At 40.0% G+C, this 10056-nt stretch overlaps 1 long non-coding RNA gene across 1 annotated transcript; it reads left to right on the top strand.

Annotated features, from left to right (window-relative positions):
- Positions 1 to 4712: 4712 nt before the first annotated feature.
- Positions 4713 to 6639, top strand: LOC109028546 (uncharacterized). The gene is made up of 3 exons (XR_002007557.3): positions 4713 to 4974; positions 6131 to 6200; positions 6487 to 6639. It is a non-coding gene; the product is annotated as an uncharacterized lncRNA (long non-coding RNA).
- Positions 6640 to 10056: the final 3417 nt, after the last annotated feature.

Raw genomic sequence — 10056 nt, 5'->3', positions numbered from 1 at the left:
ATCCAAGGAAAGGTGGATTTGAGGACTTACAGATATTAAGTCATTGCAGCAATCCCTTTGGGAGTTATCAAGATTAAAACAAAGCTGGTTTCTTCATATCTGATAATAATCAGTTTCAATCTCTGCACAAAACACAAAGCAATAAAGCTCTTTTCAGAAGAAACTGAACAGACGAGAGGCTTTAGATGGAAGTTACACCTTAATGGGAAGTACAATTACTGCATAGGCCGCTCATTGCCAGAGAGCAGAAGGGGTCTCTCACTTAGAAGCCTCAGCTTGCCCTGAAAGTCGAGGTAAGAGAATTTCTGTGGGCCAGCTATTCTGCATGTGGACGTTGGCAAGCATGGAGTGTTTGAGTGCAGGAATTTTGCGCCCTGCAACGTAGACTGTACGAGAGAATGAGAAAGGGAAAAGCAATCAAATACCAGCGGTCTTTCTTCATTGCAAGGAATACTACCGGTGGCACTGACAGCTATACCGGTGGCACTGACAGCTAGGAGAGCAGCCTTGAGCGTCTCCCTGCCACCTTGCTAGCAGAGCAGCCATCAGAAGAAAGCACAGATTCCTCTGCAGCTGAGAGGTCCCAAACACTTTCACGTGCTTGCATCCTTTTTAAGGCTGGGGGGTCCTGATATTTCCCCAACACTTCACAACAGGTACGGGAGCAGAACCAGCGTCAGACTCCGGAGGTTGACCCCCTGAATCTGAAGATTAGACTCGCAGATTTCTGCCTCTGGTTTTCAAACATAGACAGCGTGAACCCAGAAATGTGGTGTGATCCAGCTCAGAGCTTCAACTGCACACACACAAAGATCAGACAAACCAAATTCTTATAACTCCAAAGGTTAACAAGGAAACAATCATTTGTCTCTTGACCCAGAAAACAATGAAAATACATCACTTGATATTGGTGACAAAGTTCCTCTCCATCACAATCACACAGAGTCACAGGTCGAGGGTCAGAAAATAACAACACAGAAGAACTGGTAATGACATAGCAGAGTCGAAGGGGACCAATCTCCACTGCCCAAGGTGCTTCAAAGTCAATGAGATGTGTTTGACCTACAAAAAGCTAATGGCTTAGAGAATGTCATGCTGGGAATATCTAACAAAAGCTTTTAATTACCTGTAAGATAAACCCTAGTTTCCTGCATGAAAATAATGTATGATAATGTGGTACTGTGTAATAATTTTAAAAACTGCAGGAATCTGTGGATCAGAAACATATACATTTAAGCATTCATTTCCCTTGAAGACATTGTTCGAAAATGTTTGCGTAAAAAAAGATGCAATCACAAATTTACTTTTGCTTTGCTACAGAATATTGGCAAATTGCCTTCCGTCGTGAATGTCCCCACATATTAACTATGAACAGCCTCTGCTGAGTTCAGCCATTCCCACACTCACAACAGGAGGATCAAATACCAGGGAATGGGAAGTGAATCTTAATACTGCTTCTGTTGCTAAAGTTCAGTAAAGTCAGTCATTGCATTATTTTTTTGTAAGTTCGTTATTAGCCATGTTTGGGAGATGATTATTTTGATTATGGAATATGCAAAATGCCTTGTATGAAACAGAATGAAAATCTATCTTATGCCTATTTGGTTTTCCTTTCTTTGGCGGGGAGGGGGTCAAAATACAAAGCCACAGAAATTCATTTAGAAAGAAAGACGCATGGAATTTTTAATTTTCTTTTGCAGACATTGTCCCTTTAACCATCCTGAAAGAAAAAAAAAGTGCATATTTTAAAATCAGGCAAAACTGTTAAATTAAGGGCAGCTCTAACCTTTTTTCCTCCATCATTCTTCCCCTTCCTAAGTCAATCCAATCAATCCATCCTTAATCAGCCAGGAAGAAGTTGTTGAAGATCTGGAACGAGCTCGGCCCTGTGCCAGCCACTGGGGAACCCTGGCCACGAAGAGCAGGGCTTCTGCCTTTTCGTATGTGTGTGCCAATTAAACCCGAAGAGGGATGAAGAGTAAAGCATTTCTTTAAATTCTGAGTGCAGTCTGCATTAAATTTAGAGGATTTTCATGAAGCTTTCTAGAGGAATGACTCTTCTGTGTTCTTGGCTATCAAGATGTGGGTTCTTGACTATGTCATGGAGCAAGTCAGCTAACTCATGTATTTGCATATCTAAAATGAGATTCATTACAAAAGTGTATGTTAATAAAGAACACCATTAGCATTCAATTTTGCATTCCAATTGATGCTATTCAGAGGCTTACTAGTAGGCAAAGTACAGACCCAGTTTGTATCTTATGTGAGAGACAAGAAAATTAGATTATTAAGATCCAACCATATATATCTGCTGTGGATTTTAGGGAGCAGGTTAGAATAACTATGTTTAATGAGGTCATTACCTAAGGATATACCATTAGATCTATTTTGTGTCCAGTGAACCAATCTTAAATATTTTAACATATTTATTACAGAATGCACTATTATGATAATACCTTAAAATAATACTAATTCGTATCTGCATGAAGTTTCCATTTTGGTGAGTCACTGCAATTAGATAAGTAATTGGAAGAAGATGGTCGCTCTCATCGGAAAGAAATTGTGCATCAGAATAAATCAACTTCCTCTTGTGTGCTTGTAAAAAGTATATGATAGACTTTGCTCTCTGAGCTGTACTCTGCAAGCAATGAAGGCATTTATGAACATGGTGAATTCTGTTGAGTAATTGAATTGCATGTAATCAAATAAGAAGTGATTAAGAAAAAGGGCAGGGGAAACGGAAATAACCAGGGTGGATACATGATATGGACATATAAGGGTGGGGGAAGGATAAAGGCCAAAATTATAACCAACTACAGGATGGTGCTGGGGCTGGCTGTCTTTCTAGTTCAGGGTCGCTTGTGTGAAACCTGCTCATACATTCTCAAAGCAGAGGTTCTGACTTGAAAAAAGAGGCTCAAGGGCCACACAACAACAGGTTTTCTTCAGTCTACCATCTCAATGTCCCCTTCTGGATTTGAGAATTACAAACGAGAGAACCAGTCTGTGATGGAAAGATTTCATATTCCTCCATAGGCTAAAAGGCTGATGGAGCTGTAACTGGAGCAGCAAATGCTCACACTGAGATTTGAAATCAGAAGCTGACCTTCATGCAAGAGCTCTGACTGTCTCTCATGCTGACTCCTGGGACTGTCTTGCATTCCTCAAAAGAGCTCTTCATTTGTCCCTGGCATCTAACAGAGACCCAGAGGGTGGATCTCACGGCATGGTCTAAAAATAGAATCTCCCATTTCAGAGAGAATAAAAATGTATGCAAGCAATAGGTATTCTGGTTTATTTGCAAAACAAAGCCTACTTGCCATCTCAGAAAAAGCTTTGCATCATTTCAGAAGAATAGTTCAGAGTGGAGATGAGCTTAAAATGCAGGAATAGAAATGGAGGTTGGAAAACAAGGGAGAAATGGAAATAATTCCCAGGACTGGCAGAATCTCTGTTTCTTCTTGACCCTGTGGGCCAACTGTGGATTCTGAACGACACTTAGAACAGTACTCAAAAATAAAAAATAAAAAACAAACTTCAGGAAGAACCAACATGCTCTTTGTTCTTTTTGGGAATTATAGATGAAGCAGAAAAAATTTTGCTTAACATTTCCAACAAATTGTTTGAAGGGCACGGAGAGCTAAAGCTTTCTATGCACTACAATTTTTTTTTTTTTAAAAAAAAAAAACCTCCAGAGTTTGTTATTGTTTTATTTTTTCTGTGTTTACCTCAAGTGGGCATGAACAAATTAGTAAAATAGCTTGCAAACTTGTGCATCTGTTAATTATGTCTAAGGCCCAGTGCTAGGATATATGAATTTAAACAGACCCTTACATTTTAAGTTATTCTAGAAAGAAACAAAGAGAGAAAAAGGGAGGGAGAGAGAGGGAGGCTATTACATTATTACTCAGAAAATATTCAATTATATAAGAAATTGCAAGTCTTACACAGAAGAGTCCTTTTCCCAGAATAGGATTTATATTCAAATTTAACTATCTTAAAGTAGTTACTATGTGGTACAGTGGGAGAATATAAATATTCTCTTAAATGGGACACATGTTTCATTAAACTAAAAAGCCTTCAAATAATCTCAATTTATTTTCTCTAATTTTGATCTCAAAAGATTGGAAATTCAGCCTGGATGACCCTTCCCTCTCTTGACCAATATGGCCATTTCCTAATATGGTCATTCCTAGACAGTGTGAGGAGTTGAAGAGTGCCATTGAGTGTGTGTGTGGCCATCCAGCTCACCTGGATTGACACTCAGGCTCGGATATTCACCATCTGTGTAAACCTCAGTAAGCTGCCTGACTTCCCTGCACTTCAGTTTCCACAACTGCAAACTGGGGACCATTTTAGAACGTGCTTTGTAAGGTTTGTTATGGATTGACTTGTATCTCCCCCAAAACTCATACGTTAAGGTCTTCAGAATGTGACTGTATTTAGAGATAAGGTCTTTACAGAGGTATTCAAGTTAAACTGAGGTCATTAGGATAAGCCTTAATGCAATATGACTGGTGTCCTTACTAAAAGAAAGAAATTTAGATACACACAGAGAGAACGCCATGTGAAGAGGAAGACAGAGACCTGGGTGACGCCTCTATGAGTCAAAGAATGCCAAGGAGAGTCAGCAAGCTTCTATGAGTCAAAGAATGCCAAGGAGAGTCAGCAAGCTTCTATGAGTCAAAGAATGCCAAGGAGAGTCAGCAAACCACCAGGAGCTCCTGAAGAGGCTGCAGACAGCACCTTTTTCACAGCCTCAGAAGAAACCAACCCTGCCAATGCCCTGACCTTGGACGTGCAGCCTCCAGGACTGTGGGATGATGCGTTTCTGCTATTCACGTCACTCTGTTAGTGGGACTTTGCTACAGCAGCCCCAATAAACTAACACAAGGTTATTGTGAGTTTATAGGCTGATAAATGTAAAAAACAGCAACAACGAAAATCCTTTAAAGCATGCCAGGAGCAATAAAGGTGAGCTCACATGATTGTTACTATTAACACTATGCCTCCAGTCATTTTAAGTGTTAATGGTATATGTTCTGCATCTATTTCCTTAAAATAACATACCCACCTTAGGTTAGAACATACCTACCTTAGCTGAGAAGTCAACTGACTTCTCCAGCGGCTCCTTACCAATGTGTTTGATTGACAGTTTGACAAAACTGGGCAGTGAATTTAGTGGGAAAAGTTGCACAGTCATGGGGGTAGATGCTGTCCTCAGTGGCCTGGATCCGTTTTCTTTCTCAGGTTTCTCCTGATCAACTGGAGGACGGCACCACACAGACCGTGCTTGCACACACAGATACAAACACTTGCACCCAGCATGTACACCACTGTAGATAAGGCCCATGTACTCATTTCCTTTTCAAGAAAATAAGATCAAATGACACAGACAAAATAGAACAGAGAAGAAGAGCAATTTCTCAGCCCTCACTATACAAGGCCATGCAATTTCAGGTTACAGCAGATGCCCTGGCCCCAAAACATTTCATTATCAGCTACAAAGCATGAATGCTAAAGTGTATTTCCAAACTTCCCCCAAGAGCAGAGAGTGCTTTGGAAAGGCTGCTGTGTGCACCAGGGTGCCCAGGGCTTGTCCCCTCTCAGCGAGGGATACAGTCTCCTGTCTCCATAAACATTTCAGAGCTTCCATTAATGGGCATAGGCCATTGTCTCCAAGTAACCTCCTAATACTCAGCTGTGCATATCTTATGCGTCAAATACTTGTCTCAGAATCTCGGGCCTTATTGTTTTGTCTTTGAGATTTTTCTCTTCACCTCTCCCAAATTTTAACTTGCAGATGAACCCTCCACCACATGCAGCTGAGACATGACAAATGTCTTCCTTGTGGGTTACTGGAGGCTGACTGTTCACCAGACCAGCAAGGAATTCTGCACAGCCAGGGATTTCTACCTCCCCACCCTCCCATCTCTCCACCCAAACAAATGTGAAAATGACACTCCTAGAGAGGGCTGGGGCAGTGGCCAGTCTTCCTTCAGGATCATCTGTGGGGCTTGGGAAAAGTGTCTTATTACCCAAATTCTTGAACTTCTTGCATAACGTTTCCCAAATCAGCCTTCTCTTATGAATCTATCTTTAGGCAAAATATGGTCTAACCATTTCTTAGATGTTCTAATTTAGATATTCAAGTAACTGAATGGCTTTTGTGGCATTTCAACTTGACATACCAGCAACATGTGAGTGGTTTCTTTGTTTACATTTGTTACTGGAAACTTTAAATATTCAGTTATTGTGACAAGCCAGGTAGAATTCCCTTGAATACATTTATATTGTCGGACTATTGCTAGAAAAGCTCATTGTCATGGAAAACTGATATATTTTTATGCTTTAGAGAGTAAGTCACCATTTATATACAATAAATTATATATAACTATAATTTATTTAATATTGATTATATATTATAAGATCTACAGTAGACTCTTGAACAATTATATATGTAATCCACAATTATATATACTACAGTAGACCCTGGAACAACATGGATTTGAAATATACAGGTCAACCTACATGTGGACTTTCTTCTGCCTCTGCCACCCCTAAGGCAGCAAGACCAACCTCTCTCCTTCCTCCTCCTCCTCGGCCCACTCAATGTGAAGACCACAAGGGTGAAGACCTTCATTATGACCCACTTGCACTTAAAGAATAGTAAATATATTTTCCTTCCTTGTGATTTTCTTAATCTTATTTTCTGTTTCCTAGCTTACTTTATTATAAGAATATACTTTTATATATATATATATCACAAAATATATATTAATCCACTGTTCATGCTATCAGAAAGGCTTTGGGTCAACAGTAGCTATTAGCAGTAACGTCTTTGTGGATTCAGAAGTTGTATCTTTGACGATGCAGGAGGGTGATTAGGATTCCTACCACCTTGTTTTTCAAGACTCAGCTGTAAACCTATATCTATATTTATTTTTAATACAATGTAAAATATTATTTCAGGAGATGTGAAAAAATGCCTTTCCTATTAAATGAAAGAAAACATTTCAATGACAGCCCAATGGCACCTCTGTTGTATGGGTCGAGGTGGGTTCTCAGATACCCAAATGGTCTTCAGGTTTTGATTGACACATCAAACCTCTATTGAGCCCTCAGTATAGGCCAGGCTTTTTGTAGATAAAAAGTGAGCGCTGTGAATGAAATAGCTCTTGGCTTCCTAGAGTTTGAAAAATATAGAAATTATAGCACCATATAGTGCTTATTTAACAGAAGGACAGTTAAAGTTGTTTATTTTAATTAATTTGTGTAAATGCGTGTTTAAAGAAAGGACAGTGCCCAAGTGCGGACTTGTAAATACATGTGACAAATTCAAAGAAAGGCAAGGTTCTTATGTCGATGGTCGTAGTGTGGATGCATTGCTAACAGCTTTGTTTTCCTACCTCTGGTCAGAGAATGTTGTTTCATGCTCAAATTACTTATTAGTTAATTCAAAGGGCATGCACCCAAGGAATTTAAAACACAGACAATTTGAGATTTTTCAGGCGAATTCATCTTCAACGTATACAAGACGTTATGTGGTAAGGTTGATGTCCTAGGAAACAAGTGTGTACACATTGGACAAAGACTTCATGAATTTTACCTATGAAGTAGTTAAATTAATATTATGGTTTATTCAGTAGGCCTCTTAAAGATATAAAATTTAACTTATAGTTGTAAGTGAATATTTAATATATGATCATTACTGTAATAGAACTACTTGCCAAATAGGAAAGGAGCAGAGAAGCAATATAGTAATTTTGCTTGCCTTTGAAGTGAAAGTCTTTTTAGAAAAGGTGTGTCTTGAAGAATGAGTACACTGTAGAGTGGAAGGTTTGGCACATCCATAGAAGGGCATTTTAGTAAAAGGGAGGACAGCGCCCAGGCATGGACTTGTAAATACAAGTGACAAATTCAAAGAAAGGCATTCTCATGTAGATGGTCATAGTATAGATGTGTGTCTAACATCCTTTTTTTCCTACCTCTGGTGAGAGAATGTTCTGTTTCATTATTTCATTATTAGTTAATTAAAAGGGTCTTATCCTACATGGAGAGTTAGTGGTTCTGGTTATTTTAAAGATATATTCAGTCTAATTCACCAAGTATTGGTTGGACACGAGTCTATGCTGGTCGGTTTGGATACAGGGAGGCACAAAATACCTGGGGATAATTTGGAGAAGAAAAGGATACGGACCAACTGATACATACAGACTTCCTTTATTCACAGAAAGTGAAAAAGAAGGAAAAAATATGTTTGGTTGATCCCTGTCTTCTATTTTCAATTACTGCATTAGGAGAAGATTAAATTAATTAACCACTGTCTTGGGTATAAGAATAGAAATATTTTTAACATGTTGAGAGGCTGGCAAACCATTTTAGCAACTAGTTAGAAACCGTATCACATCTGCCTAGTAATCTACACCCCAAGTACAAGGGCAGTCCCACCTGAAATTCTAGAGGCCTGGACAGTTCACCCCGACCGTCAGAATTGGGGCTCTAGGGACCTGCCACCTGGCTTCAGCAGGCTCACAGCCCGGGTCGGTCTGTAGAAGCTAGGGTCTTGTTTTCCACATTGGGCACTGCTGTATTTGTCTGATAACTTGCGGTTCTAATTTCATTGTCAGTTTTCTCTGTTAGTACCTTTTATTGATAAGCCCGGTTTTTTTTTTAATTGAAGAATAGGCATTTTATGCAAAAAACAAAAATGCAGAGGCTCTGGAGGGTATCATCTTCTGAAGGAGAGTCACGGTGTTTTTTGGAAGAGAAACCAGAATAAGGGTGGGCAACCAAGTCCAAGGACGGGCATCTCTGACTTGAGGCTGGCTCACTTTTTGTAAGACAGCTGCACCCCATTCCTGGGAACTGTCCCTTCGGGGGTGCCATTAAGAACCTGGGCATGGTCATGGCCACTCCACCTTCTTGGGTCTTGAACTCTAAGTTGGTATCCAGAGCACCAGGAGGAAGTCAAAGACCTGTTTGCCGTTACAACTTCTCTCTGTGCCCGTGCGTGGCTCTGACCTGCATAAAGATCTGCAAATGCCTTGAGAAAAACCCTGGGTTAGTAGCAGGGTCCTGCAAGTTCCACCTAGCTCAGTGGATCCCAATCATGGTTCTACTTGTGTTTGTTTTCTCCAAGATGCCCAAAATCTCTGCTTTGGACTTTCTGCTCAGAATTACCTGGTTTCTCTACTTCTAGCCCTGAGTTCATAACAGCCTTTAGGGAAACAGAAGTGCATGGAATAAGTGGCTTATCTCTGCAGGCATTCTCTGTCTCTGCCCAGCCTCTTTCTCTCTCTCTCTCTCTCTCTCTGTCTCTGTCTCGCTCTCTCTTCCTCCTTCTCTTTCTCTTTCCCTCCTTGTCCTTCTTTCTCTCTCTCTCTTTCTCCCTTCTTTCCTCCCTTTCTTGGATCTTGGTCTCTCAAGTCCTGGCTGCTTTAGAAGTTCCCAATGCCTTCAAACAGATTTTATTTATTCAAAAAATGTGTTACTTATTCACTTACTTATTTATTTACTGTTTTTCTCTGCTTTTCTCGCTTTTCCTTGGGAGTATCGGTCCAGCTACTCTTCATAGCCTAACACAGAATTCTTCTTTCCATGTAGTTTAGCAGAACCAAAAACTGCCTGCCAAGTCCTGGAGATGGCAGAATAAAGCACTCTCCTTCTTATCTTTCCCTAGAGCCTTCTGGATGTTTTTCGACAAAGAATGAAGAACTGTTTTTTTTTTATTATTATTGGTTTATGATTCCTGAAAACCCTTCCGAATTTGTGTAATCTTTTAAGAACCTGGTTTGCCAGTGAGCCGATAGCTACGTCAGAATAGTAAATCATCAATGACAAAAGGAAATGTTTTAAAGGCTCTCTTGAAATCAGTGATTTCTGAATCAGTCCAGCCTCTTCTGTATTCAAGCTGCCCAATGTGAGCCACGTTCTCTTTGTGCAGGTGCATCCAGCCCCCAAGGTTCGGGGCAGCTGATGCTGTGGGGCTGTTGTCAAGTCATTTTCACTCAGTCCAAGGGCATGGTTAGATATACCAATCTGTCACCAAATTAA

Source organism: Gorilla gorilla, chromosome 8 (genome assembly GCF_029281585.2).
Source record: "Gorilla gorilla gorilla isolate KB3781 chromosome 8, NHGRI_mGorGor1-v2.1_pri, whole genome shotgun sequence".
Classification (NCBI taxonomy): domain Eukaryota; kingdom Metazoa; phylum Chordata; class Mammalia; order Primates; family Hominidae; genus Gorilla; species Gorilla gorilla.
This window is presented reverse-complemented; position numbering and strand designations above follow the sequence as displayed.